Source organism: Anser brachyrhynchus (genome assembly GCF_964034855.1).
Source record: "Anser brachyrhynchus genome assembly, chromosome: 3".
Lineage (NCBI taxonomy): Eukaryota > Metazoa > Chordata > Aves > Anseriformes > Anatidae > Anser > Anser brachyrhynchus.
In genome coordinates this window covers 97,514,969-97,537,728 of record NC_137696.1, presented here as the reverse complement: position 1 = coordinate 97,537,728, position 22,760 = coordinate 97,514,969, and the positions used below count along the sequence as shown (strand labels likewise).

At 36.3% G+C, this 22,760-nt stretch overlaps 1 protein-coding gene across 1 annotated transcript in view; it reads right to left on the bottom strand.

Moving 5' to 3' along the window:
- EYS (eyes shut homolog) overlaps nucleotides 1-22,760 on the bottom strand; it is a 959,435-nt gene that overhangs the window by 862,059 nt on the left and 74,616 nt on the right. The window contains exon 2 of the mRNA XM_080584128.1: nucleotides 20,699-20,841. The gene's annotated coding sequence lies outside the window, so the exon portion shown is untranslated. The remainder of the gene's footprint in view (nucleotides 1-20,698; nucleotides 20,842-22,760) is intronic.

Genomic DNA, 22,760 nt, shown 5'->3' with positions numbered 1-22,760 from the left:
ACCATACTTGCTTTATTTCTGATGTGCATTTGAAAACATCAAATTTAAGCGCGACTTAATAGGTAAACTGTAACTAATACATGTAATACAAGAAATGCCTCAAGTTATATAATGCTTGCACAATTTGACTTTCACCCTGTGTATTTTACAAATACATGCTAATTGTGGCAATGACATACCTATTGTCTTTATACCCTTACGCTTTTCATCACAAAATTAAGAATCCTTGGAAAATGATGGAATATTTGCGCTAATCTTCACTCTTTGCAAATGATCCTCTCCTTATTTACTATACAACATTTTAAGTATAGTGTTAGCTGAATTATTAATTTGCTAATATGATTTTCTAGAAGATTGAACATTCTAGACAGGGAATTAACCTGCACCTCAAAATACAGAATCATTATTTCTATTTTATAGATATACTATAGTTATAGACAGAAGGAATGGAGATTCGGCCAGCATTGAAATTGTAGGGATTTCTGATGGCTAGTCTTTTGGTCATGAATCCATAAAACATAATTGTAGGTAAAACAGTCTTGATTCAGAGAATTTTACTTGACTTCTGTTCAGTGATTCGTATTTAGAGAAAAAGAACCTAACAAACAATTAAACAAACATGTACATAAACATCTATTTCCTCCAAACTCATCTCAACTTTCTCTGTAGGTCACACTGAGTTTGTCCAAATTCTTACAATGCAAGGAAAGTAGGGAATTAGGGTGGTTAGCATAACACTTTTTTTTTTTTTTTTCCTGTTGCCTTGTGCTTAATGGATTACTGATGCTCAGTTCCTTAATGTCCTCGTCCTGGTGTGGGTTGCCTATGTCTGCAGTCCACTGGGGCTGTATGTACCACTGTGGCGTGGCGATACTCCACTGACATGTCTCCAGCCCCATTGGTTAGCAGTGCCTCTTGTACATATGCCTGAGCAGGGCAGTAAGCTCCTCTGGCTTAATGGCATTTTGGTGTCAGTGGTTTTTCCCACCATAGTTTACATCAGTCCCAGAGCATCAAGAACCAGCCATGAGAGGCACAGGATAGTTTATGGCCTGATCCCACCACAACCCTGCAGCTACTCAAACACTTTTCTTCATGCCTATCACACCATACTTGGCTCCTGTTTACTTCATGCACATTTTTAAGTGCTTAATATGTCCACATTCCAGCGTAAGGACCAGGCACCTGCCAAAAAGGGAATCCAAGGAGACAGAGACAAAATACATGCTAGACAAAGTATATCTTATTTCAAATTCCCTAAGAATAAAAGACTGTTCTTTTCTACTGTCTTCTCTGGTTATACTTCTCTAGCTAAGATTGTGATGTTTCCCCTGACCAGGACTACGACCAGGATTGTCACTTGCTGGGATCAGAGAGGATGAGACAGAAAACTCAACAGTAATGGGTGATTACATCTACTTTGTAAATTGTTCAAATAGCTCAACACAGCATAATTAAAGATTAAAATTTAAATATTTGCATAGAATAAGTGACTGTATCTTGGAATAGTAGGTTAGAGAAGCCACAAAATGCAAAGCAACCATTGACAAGATTCCAGTTATTGTTTACGTCCTGATTCAGAACTGAAGAATGGCTCTCTAGCAGTGGCCATTATGTTCTTAGATTCAAAATGCTTGCTGAGGAAACAAAAGTAAAAAAAAAAAAAACAACACACAAAACAAAAACAACAACAAAGAAAAACAAAACAAAACACAAAACAAAACAAAACAAAACAAAACAAACCCTCCATGGTTGTTCTCAAATTCCAAAAGAGAAACTACTTATGCAGTTAATTTATAAGAAAGCTTTTAAAAAGAGGCTAATGGTGTTAAATCCTCACAGAGAAAGCAGAGATTGTATTAGGAAAGGATACTGTATTAGAGGGTGAAAAAAAAATGTGCCATTAATCAAAGCTTGAAGAATAGAAAAAAGGTAGCTGACATGGCTAAACTGGAGTGTTTGGGAAGGAAAGCAAGTTGCGGAATCTGCAATTCCCTAAAAATAAATGAAATAAAACCGTTGCAGACTGTGGCAGGTTAAGAGAAAAAACAGATTCATATAAAAAACACTAGTGGGAAGAAAAAAAAATGCAAGTAACACAGTATCAAAACCAAAAATAAATCTCCAGAAGTAGATGTAACAAAGCTTAACAGAGAGCCTCCATAGCCAGCAAATATTCCCTGTACAAAAGGAGCATGCAGGCAGATAAGTTAGAAAAAATAAATTACATTTTGTTTCTCTATTTGCTTTGAAAGAGTTTGATGAGGCTGGCACAGATTTGTTAACACTTGAAGTGTTGATAGAAGAAATTTAAGACAAAGTAGACAAAGTTAACAGCAACAGTGAACACCATCCCATGAAATACCCAATGTTGAAGGATTTAAAGTATTAAATAAATGAATTTGCTTGGGGAAGGTCACCTCACAGACAAGGACATAGACAAAGTGGAGATATTAAATGCCTTCTTTGCCTCTGTCTTCAACGCTGATGATGGGCTTTGGGACCCTGGCATCCTGAGCTGGAGGACCATGGTGGTGGGAATGATAAACTCCCAACTGACCCTGAATGTGTGTGGGATTTGCTGCTCCAGCTGGAGTCATAAAAGTCCATGGGTCCAGATGGAATTAATTCCAGAGTGCTTAGAGAGCTGCCTGATGTCATTGCAGGACCTGTTTCAATTATTTTTTAACAGTCCTGGGAATCTGGAGAGGTCCCAGTAGACTGGAAGCTGGCAAATGTACCAATTTTCAAGAAGGGCATGAAAGAAGACCCTGACAACTACAGGCCTGTCAGTCTCACGTCAGTGCTTGATACTGAGTGGTGCAGTCGATACAATAGAGGGAAGGGATGCCATCCACAGAGACCTGGACAGGCTGGAGAAGTGGGCCCATGAGAACCTAATGAGGTTCAACAAGGCCAACTACAAGGTGTTGCACTTGGGCTGGGGCAATCCCAGGTATTTGTATAGGCTGGGAGAAGAAGAACTTGAGAGCAGCCCTGTGATGAAGGATTTGGGGGTCCTGATGGACGAGAAGCTGGACATGAGCCAGCAGTGCATGCTTGGAGCCAGGAATGCCAACCGTGTCCTGGGCTGCATTAAAAGAGGGGTGGCCAGCAGGGAGAGGGAGGTGATTGTCCCCCTCTACTCTGCTCTTGTGAGACCCCACCTGGAGTGCTGCGTGCAGGCCTGGGGCCCCCAGCACAAGAAGGATGTGGAGCTCTTGGAACGGGTCCAGAGGAGGACCACTAAGACGATCAGAGGGTTGGAGCACCTCTCCTGTGCAGAAAGGTTGATGGAACTGGGCTTGTTTATCTTGGAGAAGAGAAGGCTCCAGTACTTGAAGGGAGTGTATAAACAGGAGCCTGTTTATGTGTGTTGATAGTGATAGGACAACGGGGAATGGTTTTAAACTAAGACGGGAGATTTAGGTTAGATATTAGGAGAAAGTTTTTCACTCAGAGGGTGGTGAGGCACTGGAACAGGTTGCCCAAGGAGGTTGTGGATGCACCATCCCTGGAGGCATTCAAGGCCAGGCTGGATGCGGCTTTTGGCAGCCTGCTCTAGTGGTTGGCAACCGTGCCCAGAGCAGGGGGGTTGAAACTAGATGCTCTTTAAGGTCCTTTTCAGTCCAGGCCATTATATGATTCTATGAATAATTAAATAATATATATTATATTCATCAACAACCTGGATGATGATACGGAGTGCACCCTCAGCAAGTTTGCTGACGACACAAAGCTCGGAGAAGTGCCTGATACCCCAGAGGGCTGTGCTGCCATTCAGAAGGAACTTGACAGGCTGGAGGGTTGGGCTGAGAGGAACTCAAAGAAGTTCAACAATGGCAAGTGCAGAGTCCTCACTTAGGGAGGAATAACCCCAAGCACCAGTACAGGCTGGGGGCTGACCTGCTGGAGAGCAGCTCTGCGGAGAGAGACCTGGGAGTCCTGATGGACAGCAGGCTGACCATGAGTCAGCAATGTGCCCTTGTGGCCAGTGGTGTCCTGAAGTGTGTACAGAAGAGTGTTGCCAGCAGGTCGAGGGAGGTGATCCTCCCCCTTGACTCAGCACTACTGAAGCCACACCTGGAGTATTGTGTCCAGTTCTGGGCTCCCCAGTACAAGAAGGACATGGAGCTACTGGAGCAAATTCAAAGGAGGGCTACTAAGATGATTAGAGGACTGGAGCACCTGTTGTACGAAGACAGGCTGAGAGAGCTGGGCCTGTTTAGCCTGGAAAAGACAAGACTGAGCAGAGACCTCATTACTGTGTATAAATATCTGAGGAGAGGGTGTCAAGAGGATAGAGCTGGTCTCTTTTCTGTTGTGCCCAGCGACAGGATGAGAGGCAACAGGCAAAAACTGAAGCGCAGAAAGTGCCAGCTGAATATGAAAAGGCACTTTACTATGAGGGTGACAGAGCACTGGAACAGGTTGCCCTGAGAGGTTGGGGAGTCTCCTTCTGTGGAGATATTCAAAACCTGCCTGGATGCCACCCTGTGCAATCTGCTCTAGGTGATCCTGCTCAGCAGGGAGTTGGATTAGATGATCTTCAGAGGTCCCTTACAACCTTGGTCATTCTGTGATTCTGTGATATGCTATTTTCACGTTTGGGATAATACTTGAATAGTATTAGCCAAAGTACTTGAATTTTCATAGTAGCACAATTTTTTCTGTATAGAAGACTGGACAGTGAAACCACATTAAATAAAAATACTGCTAATGTAATTAAATAAATAATTAATATAGCAGATCATAAAACATATGTTGTACCTAACACTCAGCCAATTGTCATATTTACACTAGTGTATTATATAATGTAGCATATTCCAAACCTCGTGTTGTACCTAACAGCTGTTTAGCACATTTACTCTAGTTTCCTTGAATTTGAAAGAAGACCTCTGTGAATGATGGATTAAAGAAAAAAAATAAAAGTTAACAGTGTAGTAATGATCATTGTAACATGCATATACTCGGACACCCAATGTTAGCACTTTTCAGTTGAATACAGTTGAATTCAGTTTAGTATACTATGAAATATTTTTTTTTATATAAAACTGCTTGTATGTTTCCAGGAATGCCTGATTTTATACTAAAACTGACTCATGGTGCATTTTTAGCTTTTTTTTTTTAATACATATTTTTTATATATTTTCTATATTATGTATATTATAATATATAACATATATTATATATTAAGATTATTCATGCTAAATTAAGATCAACTGTACTTTAGCTAACTCTGAGCTGTATTCTACAGAATGTTATTCATCTTTTTCAGTTTCAGTATGCAACCATATTAAAAATGTAAGGAACAGGTGCAGAACAACTTAATCTTTATTGCCGTAGACACCCCGATCCACAAATCAATTTTAAACTGATTATAATCTTACTTCCACGTTTTTAATTGTTTGAGATTTTTTTTGCATACCTATAGTAGGCATTTTATAGGTATGTTCACAATAACCATTTCCTTAGGATTGGAAATGTGGTTCCGAACTCAACTCCAAATTATTCCCTCTTAGTGTGCTTTGGTTCATATAATGCAGCATTCTCAGAACAAGTGATCTTCAGATGAAACAAAGCTGAAAGAAACACCTCAGAAATAACTAGTGCACTCTAGCCACTAATGGACAGTTGATCCATATGTATTGGACTAGTCAACAGTAACACTGAAAGAATAATGGAATGGATATTAGGTAACTGTATCAAGTAACCTCACTGCTTCACATTCAGATTCTCTTACTGCTCCAAAACTGCTCAAAAATGTAGACTTAACTGTGAACTAAATGTGAACTAAAATAGAACTAATTTCCTAAACTATTCAAGGAAGTATACTTTATTATATTCAACAAAATTGTTCTTCAATTAGAGCAAAATGAACTAAGTCCATCACATAGACTGATCTGCCTGAAAACTAGGCCTGAGTTTTGAAAAATTCATTGTTGCCAACTCCAACTAATTTAGGTCCTATGAATTGGTCTCTGCAACTGTATGAGAGGAAGTATTAGCCTGATTCGTTCATTCTTAAGAAACCATATTAGTTAAGGGTCACTTGACTATTGCAGTCTATTGTAAATGTAGTTCAGGATGGAAAGAAAGAACAAGATTACTGGAGACTCCAGGATGTCCTACTTAAATTAAAAATGTATCAGCAAAGGAACTAGAAAGAAGGAAGCCAGATGTTAAGAGAAAGCTCAGTTCTTTTTTTGAATTTATATCAAAATGTTCAGAAAGGACCACAGAACTATGATTTTACTTTTTTTTTTTAATTTTATTTTTCTTTTTTTTTCATTTTTTTGACAAAGTACTAGAATGTATTTTTCCCTGATTCTACAAAAAGTAAAAAAAAAAAAACTAAAAAAAAGTTAAAAAAAAGACTAATTATTAGCAATACCTAAGAAATAAACTAAGAAATAAACTGTAGTATTTTTGTAGCTATATAAGCATTCAAATTTGGCAATATGGTATTAATGAAAATTAAGATACAATGGCTATGTCCGTAGTACTAATCAATTATCAAAATAAAGCAAATCTGAAGACAAGATGGATTCAGAATAATATTTAGATCATGGAAATATCCTGTCTAATAATAGTATCAGCAAAGAATGAAACACATGCAAATTACCAACACATATTATAATAGTTTGGTACTGGGAACAAGACTTTGATACTGTTAGTCTGTTTCTTGGAATTATTGTGACTTATTACCAACTCATACTTTAACAGTCAGCTGTGAGGCACAATTTACAAGAGATTTCAGGCCAAGGATCATTCCCAGTAGACGGAGTGCAGAAAAATATTCTAGAGGCTATGAAAGAATAATAGTTCGGATAGGCAAGATAATCCCATTAAGCCTCAGAACTAGACAACAGGCTCTCATCAATGCTCAGTTATTAGAATAATGCCTTCAGGCCTTTAATGCAGGATTTGGTTATTCTGTTTTAAGAAGCTGGGAAGCACAAGACGAAATATAATTTCTATATTCACCTCAAAAATACAATAATTGCCCAAAATATATGACCTAGAATATATGCCCAGAATGCCTATTTAACTAATATTTTAAAATATAAATTATATATAAAAGCAAAATGATTGGACACGTGAATAACAAAGTCATGATAACAATTTCATTTGTATGACTCACAGTATTAAAGGGCCTGAATGATATTTATCAGTTCTATAATGATATATTTTACGTAATCCTAGACATCAGGAATTCAGATTAAGGACCTACTTTTTTCTTGTAAATATTCCATAGCTGCCGAACACATACTAACAGCATGTGCAATATGTAATCACAGATAAATATTTAAGTTAACACAGTGATGAAATTATTTATTATTCTTATATTTAATTATTTATTATTCTTACTCTTGACACAATGTGTAAATGCATAAACACAATGAATACATATTCAATGTAGGTAACAATATTAATAATGTATATTCCTAATAGGTCTTTTCTTTGAAAATTCCTAGTAGAGGTTACAGAAAATTCTATTTAATGATAGGCTTAAAAAGATATTCTACTTAAAATGTTAAGATTGAATGTATTTGATACCGAATGTACAACAGCATATCTAGGTAGCAAGAAAAATGAAAAACTGATTTATCTTCACCTGTGAAGATGGTGTAAAATTTATTGTGTATTTAGTTGCCTCCATCATAATTCTTGCATGAATCTACATGGAAAAGAATATGGGACGTCTATATTTCAGTGATAAAAATAAGCAGAAAGCTCAAAATTCTCATCTTATTTAATTTGAATAAATAAGTATATGGATTGATGGTGGACTGATCCTTCAAGGTTTTCAGAAGTCACTATTAACACTGAATATCAACAAAGCCTTTAAAAATCACTGTCAATAAACTGAGTTTTATCTGTGTTACACTGCAGCAGGTGCATAGGGGAAATCTTTTTCACATATAGCACAGGAAAATAAGGTATTTTTCAAAGCCAACCTTTCCACTAGTCAAAACAAAATTAATGGAATTTTAAACTAAATGTTGAACAATTCATATAGATATCATATCATATAGATTGCGTTAGAGAATTTCAGTCTTGGTGTCAAAAATATATGAAGAGCAAAGATAACACTAGATATAAACTTGCAATTCTCCTAGAACCAACCTCATCTGAACTGGATACTCAGGAAGTAATCAAGACTCTAACAATAGTCCTCAAAAGCAGATTTTAACTGACTTGATAAAAACAAACAAATAAAAAACACCAAAAGAACAAACAAACAAAAAAAACCAAAACACCTGTGGACAACAAAAAATAATAATAAAATAATTTTAAAAATCAACATTATTCTCCATATCCTCATCACAATTAGTGATCATTATAAGTTATCTTTTGCTGAGTTAAATTACTTAGTTCCTGAAACAGTCGTATTCAAATGCTCTAATTATGAGGAATTATCTTGGTGACAGATATCTTGTCACCTGTTTAAATTGCAGAAGCACACTGTAGGACTGAAAGAGTTTTGAGAAACTCTGAAGAGGCTATACTTGAATTTAATTGCCTACAAAGGTCTGTTTTGGACCTCAGGCTGCTGTTTTTATTCAGCTGGTGATTTTATTCAGCCATATACCTGTGTCAAGACAGAAATACTTGGCTCAGAGGAAAAAGGTTACTGATGCATCAAAATTAATTTGCATTGGCACACAAACTTTGATTTTCTTTTCTTAAAATAACATTGCTCTAATGGCAGACATTAGATGGATAAAATGTATATATTTTACTGAGTCCCTCTTTATGATCCCAGTTATGATCCCAGAAAAGTAATCTCTCCAGTAACTGTGAGAAATCCCTTACTATTCTCCTGATAATTCATGAAGGAGGTTCATGTGCCAGAGTAGCTTTCAGCTCTGAAGGAAGCATGCAGACTGTAATTGGCAGAGCAAAGCAGAAACTTGTTCAATGCTTCCTGCTGAGAACACTTCATTTTTCCCAGTAGGCTTTGGTAAAACTCAGCAGAGCTCAGAAACAAAACAAAACAAAACAAAGCAAAGCAAAGCAAAACAAAACAAAGCAATGCAAAACAAAACAAAACCCTTAGAACATCTGACAAAGGAAAAAAATTAGTGAAGTCTCTCCAGAACATGTAAACTTAGAAACCAATTGATGGCCAAATCAGGAGAAACCAAATCAGCTACAGCTTTTAAATAGAATCGGCCCTTTTGATTATTTTTATTTTAGAAGGAGCAAGAATGGATTTCTAGGATTATTTGAGAAAGATCCTTATAAAATAGAGATGATCAGACAAGAAAAAAAAAAAAAGTTTTGTAAAAAGCATTACTAATACCTGTTGTGTATAGGTATAAGTTGTGGATGCTCCATCCCTGGAAGTGTTTAAGGGCGGTAGGATGGGCTTTGAGCAACCTGAGTGGAAAGTGTTTCTGCCCACGTCAGGGGGGGTGGAATTAGATGATCTTTAAGGTCCCTTCCTACCCAAAACATTCTGTGATTCTATGATCCCTTTCTGTAATCCAGTAATTTTCAGAGATCTTTTGGGTTGAAAAAACTGTATTGGTTTTATTCATGCTTGACAAACTCTTACTTCAGTTCTTGTTCACCACATACATCACAAGAGCTTCTTTAAAAGCTTGTACTTTAAAAGCTACAATCAGCTCAATTTTTCATATGGGTATACCCTTTTTTCTAAGGGTATTCATATGCATCAATTAGGACAGGGAACATATATAACTCTTCTCTGCTGCCAAGCCACACTTACTGTAACATATTGTGTAAAACACAGCAAAATATAAGCAAAACAAATAAAATCAATACCATCTGTGACAAGTGTCAAGGAGACAGACATGTCACAGAAACCTATAAAATGAATTGCTCAAGCCAGCAACTAAGTCAGAAGTTCAAAAAATGATACCAGAGGATATTTTTTCTGTCTCCTGAATATAGTTGAAAGTAAATGTTTAATCTGAACTAAAACACAAAAACTTCATCACTTATGAATCAAGGAAAGAGACTCTATCTTTCGAAGTTTTATTATTCTTACTCTGGTATTAGGAATGTTATACAACACTTGAAATGTAGACTGGAAACTTCTGTCTAAATTTTATTTTTATTATCCCAGGTTAACAATATCATCAGCCACAGGTACTTTTTTTAATGTTAATAAGTCTTCAACATTAAGAGGACTAAATACAATGTCTAACATACAGTGAATTCAGAATATTATATTAATTATTGCATAAATAAAACTGGAAAATAATTCAACACACTTTGTGTAGAACAGTTTTTGAGGGTTTTCAGAAAGTTATATTAACATTCCAGAAGCTATAAAATATTTTAATTCATAGTAATTTATTTTCTGAAGGAATGTACATATATTGAGAAAAATGCAGCTATTTAATTTTAGAAAATATTAAGCTGTCTTGTTTGGTTATGTTTTTTGTTTGTTTTTTTTGTTTGCTTTCTTGTTCTTCTCCAAATATTAAATGAAAAAGATATATTGACTAACTCATCAGGGAAATCACCTCCAATAATTGAGATTTACAATTCAATTATATTTTATACTCACTTCTTTTTATTGTAAGTTTTCTAGCATTCTGTCAGTTTGTTTTGTGCGCACATATTCTTATTCAAAAAACAGTAACTCTTTAAAATATTTAATCTGTTGACTTCTGTAACACATTGCAATACACGAGCTACACTAGGAGATTTCTATATCCATTTAAAACATTTAAAATTACTTTTACTTGATGTATGATTTAATTCACAATTTTACATCTTCTAATGGTATTACTGTTACTTTTCCATATGTGAAATTCAATTGCCTTGTATTGTTGTCACTTCTTCAGGTCTTTTATCAGAATTAGCTATCAGAGGCTCTTAAAATGCAAAAAAGTAATATCTGAACAATGTTTCTCTCATTTGTTCTCTAGAAAAAGCACTAATTTTGCTATTTATGTTGTGTAAAATAAATCTGCATTTCTGTACTACAGAAATAATGAAAACATATTTTTCTAAAAACTTGAAAATGTAGCATTTTAATACTTTTAGTCTAGAAGTTGTCAGGTCGTTCCCCCCCCCTGCCCCCCCCCGCCCCCCATACTTTTATATTTCCATTTGGCACATTTTACTTCTCAAGAGGTTTTTGTATTCTCACCATATAATAGTTGAAAAACCTGTTTTAATTTCCTTACTGTATTTTTTCAAGTTCCCCCATTTATAGCTGTAATAGCATTTCTGAGTGTGATTATTTATTTATTTTTCTAAGTTGTACATTTGCAATTACTCTATTCCTAGACACTGCTTTATGAATGTATCTTTCAGCTTTCCTTTATGGATCTTCCATGTAATTACAATAAGATACATTTAAAATTGTTGAAGGTTTGACGTTCAAGCCATGAAACCAAGATGTGTCACAAAAAAGGCTGAAACTCTGGCCTGACACTAGCACCTTAATATATCTCCAGTCTCACAAGTAATCCTCTTAACTAGTTCTATTTTCCGTCATCATACTTGCAGTTCAAGTAGAAAATGATCATAATCCTTTAAGCAGTAGAAAAGCATTAATTCTTTCAAATTTAATGTGCAATTATGTAGATAGACACAGGAAAGGAGAGGCAAGAGAAACCCCCTGACTGTGTACTGCAGATATACCTTGAGTTATTTGTCATAGGTTGATTGTAGTATAGAATACCTAGAGCTGGCAAAGTGACAACCTCTAGCACAGAATGCAAATAAGTATTTCTTAAGGAGAAGAACCAGAAGCCCAATATATTTTAAAAGTTGTGGCTAGTCATATACTTTCCCCTGACTTATAAACAGGGATGATCAAACAATAAATTGTTTTGATTATTTTAAGATAATTGGAGGAGAGTGTTCTTCAATAAATTTGAGTGTCCATTTTTTTAAGAAAAAAAAAAACGAAATCTTTCATAGAATGTGTTAAAAACACCACTTATTATTTTCCATTTTCAAAATAGATTTTTTTTTTAATTGATTTTTCTGTTGTCCCTTTAAAAGGAGAGGAAACAGAAAAGGAAGAATAAATCAATTCCTAGTATCTGATAAAAAAACACAAATATCTGAAAAATTTTACGTATTTTATTTTCCCGTATTAACCAAATAACAACTTGTGAATTTCAAACCCTGTATGCATTTCTGAATTTGTCATTGTGTTTTAAGTATCATCATACCTCTACATAACTAATGTGAAGCTGAATTAATTAAGAACATTTTATTTATATCAAATAATATTTTTAACAAGTTTTTTGTTTTGCAATTGCATTCTTATTGCTTTATTATCTGTCACAGATTCCTATTTCTTTCTTGCTTTGTGCATATTTGAGTATAGAAACTTCATATGGCTTCCACTTCCCTTTTGCTAGGGTTCAATGTGCTTTGCATTATCACAATATAATATTGTACGTTAAAAAACAACCTTGTGTTCCAGAAGTAAATGAGCCATCCTTGCTTTGGAATAAATGTAAGGCAAATTAATATTACTTTTAAGGCAAATCACAGTTCACTGGAATTGTTCAATTTACTCTAAAGTAAATACAGTCTGAATCTTTAACATCATGACTATCTTCCTGACTTCTCTAATAATTACAGTATTGTCCCTCTCCCATTTTTTTTCCCTTTCTTCCATTTCGCCATTACATAAGTCTCAAGAGGAGCTATAAGAAATATTCAAAACTCACTTTTTTTTTCCTTTTTTTTTTTCCAATTTTCTAGACAGTTGTATCTGCCTATATTCAACTGCTGGTCTGTGTTTCTTAAGCTTATTACCTACTGTAAGTTTTCCATATAAAATGGAAAATACATGCAAAAATACACATATCTGTAAATTACAAAGTCATTAAGATACAAGTTATACTGCTATTCCTATATACAATTGTGTGTCAATTTTTCTTTACAGTATCATTCACAGGTATGATGTAGAGCTTGGTATCCATGGGGCACATTACCTAAGCTATGCAGCTTCTCTAAAATAAATCTTTGATGTAGTTGTATATGTGGGAATATGCTGCATCTGAAAATAATCTTGCTGCTGGTAAAAAATTTTAGATAGAATATTGTGGTGGTTTTACTCGGGTGGGAGGCCGAGCTCCACCACAACCGCTCTCTCGCTCCCCTTCCTCAAAGAGGAACAGGGAGAAAATACGATGAAAAGGGCTCAAGGGTTGAGATAAGGACGAGGAGATCGCACAGTAATTATCGTGACAGGCAAAACAGACTCAGCATAGGGAGATAGTAAGATTTATTGCCTATTACTAACAAGCTAGAGAAGTGAGAAACAAAGGAAAGAAACCAAAAGCACCTTCCCCCCAATCCACCCTCTTCCACCTCCTCCCCCCGAGCGGCACAGAGGAACAGGGGAATGGGGGTTATGGTCAGTCTATAGCGCTTCTTCTCCACCACTCCTTCTCGGTCACTCTCGTCCCCTGGGCTGTGGGGTCCCTCCCACGGGATGCAGAACTTCCTGAACTGATGCAACGTGGGCTGCCCACAGGCAGCAGCTCTTCAAGAACTGCTCCAGATATGGGTCCGTACCACGGGGTCCATCCCTCAGGAGCAAACTGCTCCAACCTGGATCCCCCACGGGCAGCAGCTCCTGCCAGGTCACCTGCTCCTGCGTGGTCTCCTCTCCACGGGCTACAGGTCCAGCCCAGAATCTGCTCCGACAGGGGTCTCCGTCGGTGCAGGTCCACCTGCTCTACCATGGTCTCCTCCATGGGTTGCTGCGTGGAACCCTGCTCCACCGTGGTACTCCATGGGCTGCAGGGGGACAGCCTGTTTCACCATGGTCCTCACCACAAGCCGCAGGGGACTTCTGCTCCGGCACCTGGAGCACCTTTCCCCCTCCTTCTTCACTGACGTTGGCGCCTTCAAGCCTCTTCCTCACTCCTCTCACTCTCCCAGATGCTGTGTGGTGCAGTGTTTTTTTTTTTTTTTTTTTCCCCTGTCTTAAATACGCTCTCACAGAGGCGCAAAACAACATCACTTATTGGCTCAGCTCTGGTCAGCAGTGTGGCCCTTACCAAAGATAGGGCAGCTTCCAGATCCTTCTCACAGAAGCCACCCCTGTGGCACCCTGCTACCAAAACCTTGCCACGTAAACCCACTACAAATATTTAATGCACTAAAACTAAATGGCCATTTAATCTTGTCATCTGAGCTTTAACTTAGATGTAGCCCTACAATGTTATACCAAACAGAGGATTTAACTTGGTTCATAAGAATACAGAACTGGGTTATGTTTGTGCCAATTCATATTCTGAGAGTACAAATGTATACAATTTTGACTTTTCCTACTATTAAAATATAATTAAAATAAAGAACACGTTTTAAAATAATATAGTCAACATACTCTCCAGTCATTAGGAAAAAAACAGTAAAAATTTCTATTTCCCTTTAATAAATGCATAAAATAATTTTAAAATTGGAATTAGCAAACAATGGAACATTTTAAAGCATGAATATAAAAAAGGGAATATAAAAAAAGGAAGTAAACTACATACAAATGTGCTGCGAGCTAACCACCAGATTAAAATATTTTAAAACGGTAATAATTCCTCGTAAAGTAGTTAGCCTTAGCATCTGTTCAGTTAATTGACAGTAATCATTCTCACAGAACAGGCCAGAATATTATCCTGTAACTCACAGATTGTTTTTGACTGAAATAGCCAAACAGAAATATATGACCTATTTTAGAATCCCTGTCCTTCCTGCCTTTGAGCTTTAAAAAAAAGCCAAGAGTTAGTAAGTTGGTGTAATTCTCTTACTTTATGTAGAAATATGTCTGTGGAGTGCTAGATTTTCCTACATTTGTTACATTTGCTATGTGGATGAAAAACTCTCAAAGTAAGCTTGGAGATTTTTCAGCATAGGATATTTTGGTGTGGGGAGGAAAAAGCTGTGAAATTAAATATTAAACATGTAGAAATTGAATAGGAAGAAAAAATGTCTTTAAACTTGAAGAAAAAACTTGCTCGGCCGAATCATAGAATCATTAAGGTTGGAAAAGACCTCCAAGATCATCAGGGCCAGCCATCGCCCTGCTACCAATGTCACCCACTAAACCATGTCCCTAAGCAACACATCCAACCTTTCCTTACACACCCCCAGGGACGGTGACTCCCCTACCTCCCCGAGCAATCCATTCCAATGCCTGACTACTCTCTGAGAAGAAATGTCTCCTAATTTCCAACCTAATCCTCCCCTGGTGCAACTTAGGGCCATTCACTCTAGTCCTATCACTAGTTATCTATGAGAAGAGGCCAACCCCCGTCTTCCCAGAACTTCCTTTCAGGTAGCTGTAGAGAGCAATAAGGGCTCCCCTGAGCCTTCTCTTCTCCAGACTAAACAACCCCAGTTCCCTCAGCCGCTCCTCACAGAACCTGTGTTCCAGACCCTTCACCAGCCTTAAATTAAAGCATTTGCTTTAATAAGCAAAGGTAGGTATTTGTTAGCTAGGCCAATAAAAACAACAAGAAAGAAAGCAGTACTACATATACCAAAAGTATACTTTATATATACAATAAGATAAAACTGAGTATACAGTATAAAGCTATGCAGTTCACTGACATTTTGCACTGTGTAGTATTTCAGATTATTTTTAGGACTATGTTTATTGGCCAGGTGTCCCATTTACAAATCTATTTTCAGCAGTCTACATCTCGTCATCTCTGTGTCATGTCCAGAACACATAACTGAAATAAGAGAAATAGAGATAAAATTATGTTCTGTTTCAAGAGTCGCTATTGTGGCTTTTAACAGAGTGAACTATTCTTATATATTCTTATATAGTTCACTCTTAAATTAAGTTTATAAGCTTAATCTTTAAGGTAGAAGTCACTTTCCCATCAATGTTTAAAGGAGTGCTAATAATGCCTCATACATACAGGAGATCACTGTGAAAGATGAGTTTACAGGTGTAAGTTATAGGCTTTAGGAAAATGAGATTTGATCAGCCAAGCATTTCAGGTGAAGATCATGAGAACAGTTAATGAACTTGAAAAAAAGGTGTTAGCTCTCCTGAGACAATTTCTTAGTGACTGGGAGGTAATGATACATATTTGCAGAAGCAATTTAGATAAGACAGCAAAAGAAGAGTCTAAGAAACTAATTATCAGAAGTGTCACTGTGTGTTGCTTTATTATAAATACAAAAATCTATTACATGATTAAAAAAAATTAAAATGTTGCTTTCTAGTCTAAAAATAATCAGCCTTTCCTGTCCAATAAGACAAAAATTGCAAGTTGTTAATTATTTCTACTAATAGGACACTGATTTCAAAGCACTAAAAGCTCAGGAACAGAGTTCTCAGGTAATCCAAAGTCATTGTGAAGACTTTTGTGATGGTCTAAGAATTTCAAGAAATTTAAGTTATTAATGTACCTGTTTATCAGAATCCTGTTACTCATTAAACTCTCATTTTTAAAATAAAAAGCATGTACTCCAGAAGCATAATGTCAGATGCACAAAAAAGTGCACTGTTAAAAATAACAGCCCAGGTAAAATATAGCCTGTGACACCCAACATTTTAGTCAATTTACAGCATCGTCTGTATAGTGCAGGTAAGAGCACAACAGTGACATCACTGGACGGACGGACGGACAGAAGAAAGGAAGGAAGGAAGGAAGAAAATCTTCACGTGAGTAAGTCAATTACAACGTATACACAATTTGTTGCATTTGATCTGTACTGACACCAATTATATTTTCAGCAAAATATATTCAACATGAGAAATCTTGTATCCAATTCAGATGCAGATGGTGTTATCATAATCTAAGAGCTACATAAGCTAAAGTTTTAAAATATAATTTCTGTTTAACATGCAAGGAAGAGAGAGGTTTGTAAGGAGAACAAAACCAAACAAAGCCAAACAAAAAAAAAAAATGCACAGTAATTAACAGTGTTGTATGAAAAGTAAAATAAAGATATTCATTTCAGCAATGTCAGTGCCTATTTGAAAGGGAAATGGATTATCAGCAATTTCAATAATTGCTTTGTCACCAATTATTTAAGATATTAATAATCAAATCAAAGAATTTGGAAAGTTGATATGTTGCCAAACAGAAAAAATAGATGACAGCACGACAGTCTTTTCAATTTATAGCAGAAATGTCAAGCTTCTAATGCATATTAACATCACACCTGTAAAACAAAATGTAGCTCTACACAGAGGAAGTCTCACCTAGTACATTTTCTCTGAAGTTGTGTCTCAGCTCTGAAAGAAAATACCCACATTAGAGAAATGAGAGCAAAACTGCTATCTAGCATCAGTACCTGCATGGCTACCTCAAAGAATTTAATTGGCAAGCTGCAACAAAAGTACAGCCAAAACCTGAAGATGGCTTCAAAAATTTACATTCCAAAACAATGCTGAGATAAGGAGCAGGGCAACTGTTTGCTGATGCCAAAGACATTCTTTATGACTTTAATGGAAAGGAAAATGTCTCAGGACAAACATGCTGGCAACCGTCAGTCCAAGTCTTGCTCAAGGGAGTGTGAGAGATACAATACCTTTTTTACCATGTTATCTAGAATCCAGAGGTACTGATTTCCTTCTCATTTAGTCAAATTCCCCTTTCTTTTCCTATTATGCTGAGCTGGAAGGCCTGGTTAGCGTTGGATGTCTTGCACAGTTAAGATATATCTTGTCCAGAAAATACATTTATTCTATACTTATTTCTAAATTTCTCACTGTTACACGATAACAGATAACTCATATAATCATATTTTGCTCCAAAATGAGATGCTGCAGCATCCTTAAAATGTTACATATTGTATTCATACATATATTCTATTACATATCACTAGTATTTCTTTTAGTTGCACTCTCAGTGTGCAAAGCATCTTCTTTGCACTTCCAAGATGACCCCTGTACGAAGATATTTGTATTCTAATGACAGAGAAAGAAATGAAGGAAAAAAAAAAGTAAAAAGAAAAAAAAAAAGAATGGAATTAAAAATAAATATAAACCTACCAGATTGAATGCATAAAAGGCTGCAGCGTCAAAGAAATGGGTCATTAGAGGGCCTGAAATGCAATCAGAGCAGGGGCCCTGCATAAAGCTGTGATATCAGATGCAATGCATAAGAAGCCCTGTGAGTGAGGCATAGGGTCAATCTACAAGAAACTGACAAACAGGCAGTCAAGGATGGAAAACTTAGAAAGGAAGATGGGAACACTTTACACATGAATGAGCAAGAATAAACTTTGCTATGAAACAAAAGTAAATAAACTGACAATACCTGAAAGTTTTTGTATGTGTTTTTCATAAATAATGCTGTTACAAAAAAAAAAAAATAATAATAAATATTGGGAGAGATGTAAGAGAAATGCAACCTTTTCCTTTTTTTCTTTCTTCTTTTTTATTTATTTATTATTATTTTTTTTTCTTTCACATCATTTACCTACTTGGTCTGCAATGAAATGAAAAAAAAATATATTTTTATGGCAATAGTAATATTGATTTCATAATATTTTTCTATACTACTTTTATTTTACTTATAAGCTTGAAACATTTGATTTAGTGCTTGGTCTATGTACCCAGGCTTAAAAAATGAAAAATCCTCATATAATCTTACAAATTATTTGACAGGAAAGCCTCTATGTGTAGAGCTGGCACATACTCTCATTTTTGGATTTTATTTTTATTGATTTTTTAATTATTTTCATTTAGAAATGTTTCCTCATGTATCTGTTTTACTGGGTTTCCTGTCTGTGTTGAGATACAACTGCAGCACCATCAGAAAAGCTTATGTATTAAATACTTTATAAATTTTTATCTTGTCAGTACTAAATTCTAGCCAATGATAAGAATAAGAAGTTATTATCAGATAATGCTACATAACAGTTATCACTGAATGGACTGGGTTGGAAGAGACCTCAAGCATCATTCAGTTCCACCCCCTCGCCATAGGCAGGGATGCCACCCACTAGATCTGGTTGCCCAGGGCCTCATCTAACCTGGTCTTGAACACCACCAGGGATGGGGCATCCACAGCTTCTCTGGGCAACCTGTTCCAGTGCTTCACCACCCTCTGAGTGAAGCATTCTCTCCTAACCTCTAATCTAAATCTCCCCTCTTCTAGTTTAAAACCATTCACCCTCGTCCTATCACTATCTGATTGACCATCTCTCCATCCTTTTTGTAAGACCCCTTTAAGTACTGAAAAGTCACAATGAGGTCTCCCTGGAGCCCTCTTCTCTCCAGGCTGAACATCCCCAGCTCTCTCAACTTTTCTTCATAGGAGAGGTGCTCCAGCCCTTTGGTCATTTTTTGGCCCTCCTCTGGACCCTCCATAACAGGTCCACATCCTTCTCATGCTAGGGGCTCCAGACCTGGACACAATGCTCCAAGTGGGGGCAGAGAAGGGGGGAACGATCACCTCCCTCAACCTGCTGGCCGCTCCTTTGTTGATGCAGCCCAGGATGCAGTTGGCCTTCTGGGCTGCAAGCGTTCACTGGTGGCTCATGTCAAGCTTTTCATCCACCAGATGAACCACTTATCAGGTGGTTCATGGATCCAAGAGCACCTGCTGAAACCTCCTGAGGTGGCACCTACTTCATGTTTTTACAGTTCCTTTCTGGAGGGTGCCCTGTTTAAAGACATACAGTAATGACTCCATTTATAACAAAAACCTATCTTCTTTTCTTGCTCTAGACTATTGGCCTTGTATTTCTGTCTTCAGGAATAAGATTTACATCTGAACTGCAGAAGACTAGTTATCTCCTAATAGCAGTCACTAAAAGAACATAATAATAATAACAATAATAGTAACAAAACTTGTCCCTTACATCGATATGCCTGAATCATTCACACTAAGTTGCTTATTTAATTTGATTGATCTGAGACAGACACTCAGCACTCATGTCGCTCGTTGTAACTTGACTGAAATAAACTATGATGAAGAGCAATCTGGACATGATAAAATTTATTATTTTCATATAAAATAATGGATTAGACTACCACCACCACCACCAACAACAACAAAAACATCAATATAAGTACTGATTGTCACATGGGGTATAAATGCTAGGTTTTGGTAGCAAGGGGTGTGGGTGTTTGTGGGCTGCGGGGTGTAAGTGTGGCACCTGTAGGAAATCATGACTGCTCCTGTACCAGACATGGTGGGTTGCAGTTGGCTCAGCAAAGGAGCCACAAGAGGGTGCATTTGATCCCATCAGCTAAGTAGGTGGCACTTCTGGGAAGTATAAGAAAGGTCAAAAGACATTGAAGAGGTCATTGAAGAACAATAGACAGACAAAGGGGATGAATCTCATGATAGTAGGAAGTGATCTGTGGTGGAACTGATTAATAGCCCTGAAGAGAGAGAGACCCATGGATAAGCCTACAATGGAGCATGTGCACTCTAAAGATACTGCAGCCCATGGAGGACCTATGCCAGAGAAGTGAAAATATGTAAGAATGAAGGGGCAGTAGGCAGAAACTTCTGTCTTCATCTCAGTCACATACCACCCTCACCAAAGAGACTACATGTAATTTGCAGCAATAAGAAAGAGAATGGACAACTGGAAGTGGGGAAGAAAAGTTTCTAGAGTGAAGCAGAGCCTGGGAAAGGAGAAGGAAAGGTATTCTCTGTAGTGTTTTATTGTTTAATTTTCCACACCTGAATCAGTAATTAATTGTTTACATTATATGATTTTGGGAATCAGTTAAATGAAATTTGCCAAGTCAGGTTCGTTTTACCTGTGACAGTGGCGAGTGATTTTTCCCTCTTTATTTCAGCCTGAGTTTCTTCATTCCTTCTCTTCCTATTTTGTTCTCCATTCCACTGAGACTTCTCTCTCAGTAGCTGTGTGGGTTCTTCGCTGCTAACCAGGGTCAACCCCCTACAAATATCAAAGAAATTATTTTTACTACTGTTTCCTGTTTGTAGGAGTACTTAGTGTAGATACATATAAATAATTTAGAGTTGTACTTTTTTTTTTTCCCTTTTTGAAAGTGAAAGATAATTGAGTACTCATCACTGAAATAAGATGTTAATAAACTGCAGATAACAGGTACACTTATGTATACATAAAAAGCAGAAAAAAATAAGGGAATATTCTTACTGCATCCCCTGTACTGACCACTTAAAAAGCCTTCAGTCTCAAATTCTGAATGTCTTTTGCGTAGAGATTGACAGTCAAAATAGGTTGCGTGGTGATTTTTGGATTAAAAATGTCCTTCAGAGAAGAGGAGATAAAAGCTATTCAACCCATATTCACTGGTACTTGGGAAGAAGGAGTGTTTGGGGGAGACTAGAAAATCTGTTTTATATAAACAAATATACCTATAATGTTAAATATTTATGTCTATTATATACAGCCAATTTCTAGTTTTATCATTTCCATATATCCATTAATTGATGTTGGTTACACTGTTTTGAACTAAAAGACAATTCATATATAAAATTTATATATAAAATACAGTTGAAGGTTCATATATTCTTCAGAATCACTAATTTAGTTGTTGATTTTTATATATCATGTAGAAATGCAAAGTGGAATTGCATTTTTTTCAACAACAAACTCGAATAACAAAAAAATGGGCATTTTAATATTACCTTAATTTTCCTTGCTACTGCTATGCAGTAAAGGCTTGCTTATAGATTTATTTTTATTATTGGGCTTGCTTATAGATTTTCTTTTCCTTTTTATTTCTTTTAGAGGAAGACTGCTAATCTATTTTTTTCAGTTTGATGAAAATGAAAACAAATGTCCTTATAGAACAGTCTCTAGAGCCAAGAGTGAAAATTGTCACACCTTTTCCACACAGACAGCTAAAATGGATAAAATATTTGAAATTTAGTGTGTTAATAGCACTCACTTTGACAAAGACTGTGATTGAAAACAGAATTGATTTAATAATAATGACAAGAGATGAGAACTCTGTGTAAACTCATTAAGCACTGACTGAGATTCCCTTTAGCACCTACTAAATAAACCCAGCTGCTTCTGCACCTCAAAATAGGAATTTTTTCTGCTCAGTCTGGCAGCTAGAGCAGCTGCTCATGGATAGTAGCTTCCCTAGGAGAAAATTCATTAAGAAAAGACATATGACCCTATATAATCAAAATATTTAGAGCAAAAATGTTATTTCTTTTCTCTGGATCTATTATATCATTGGAAAATAAATATACATCTGTTTAAACAAGGGATATAGATTCATTCAAGTATTAGGAGAAATAAATCAAATTCTCCATTTTCAGTATTTGTATTGAAAGCCTACTGTACATCATCTGGTTGGTGTTGTTGAAATAATATAGCCATTTAGTCTGTTAAGACTATTAAAATTCCTACAAACAATGGTAATGCAAAATCAAAGCTGAACTATTAATTAAGATTTTGAATATGTATACTCTTATCAGAAAATATAATCTTTAATATACGCTAAGAACTAAATATCATTGTTCCATAATAGAAGTGAACTGTATTTAACCAGATCTGTTTTGAGGCTTATGAAATGTTTGTAGGTAAATTTTTATTCACTTGCCTTCATGAGATACAGCTGTTGAACTGAAGCTTTTCCTTAAAAACACTCCAGATGTTTTCCGGATTCTAATCCTGCCCTTTCAGAACTGTAGGTCATGTTAAATCACAAAAGTAATCAAGAAATCAAGTTCCAGGAAGTTATCTGAGTTTAGTGTTTGTTGAACATGATCCTTCTGTTTTATAGTTTGGTGAAGTTTAGGAAACAATGCAAGAGAAGCCAGATACATTTACTCCATACTCACTGGAGAGGGTAGATGAGAAAATCCCCTAAATTT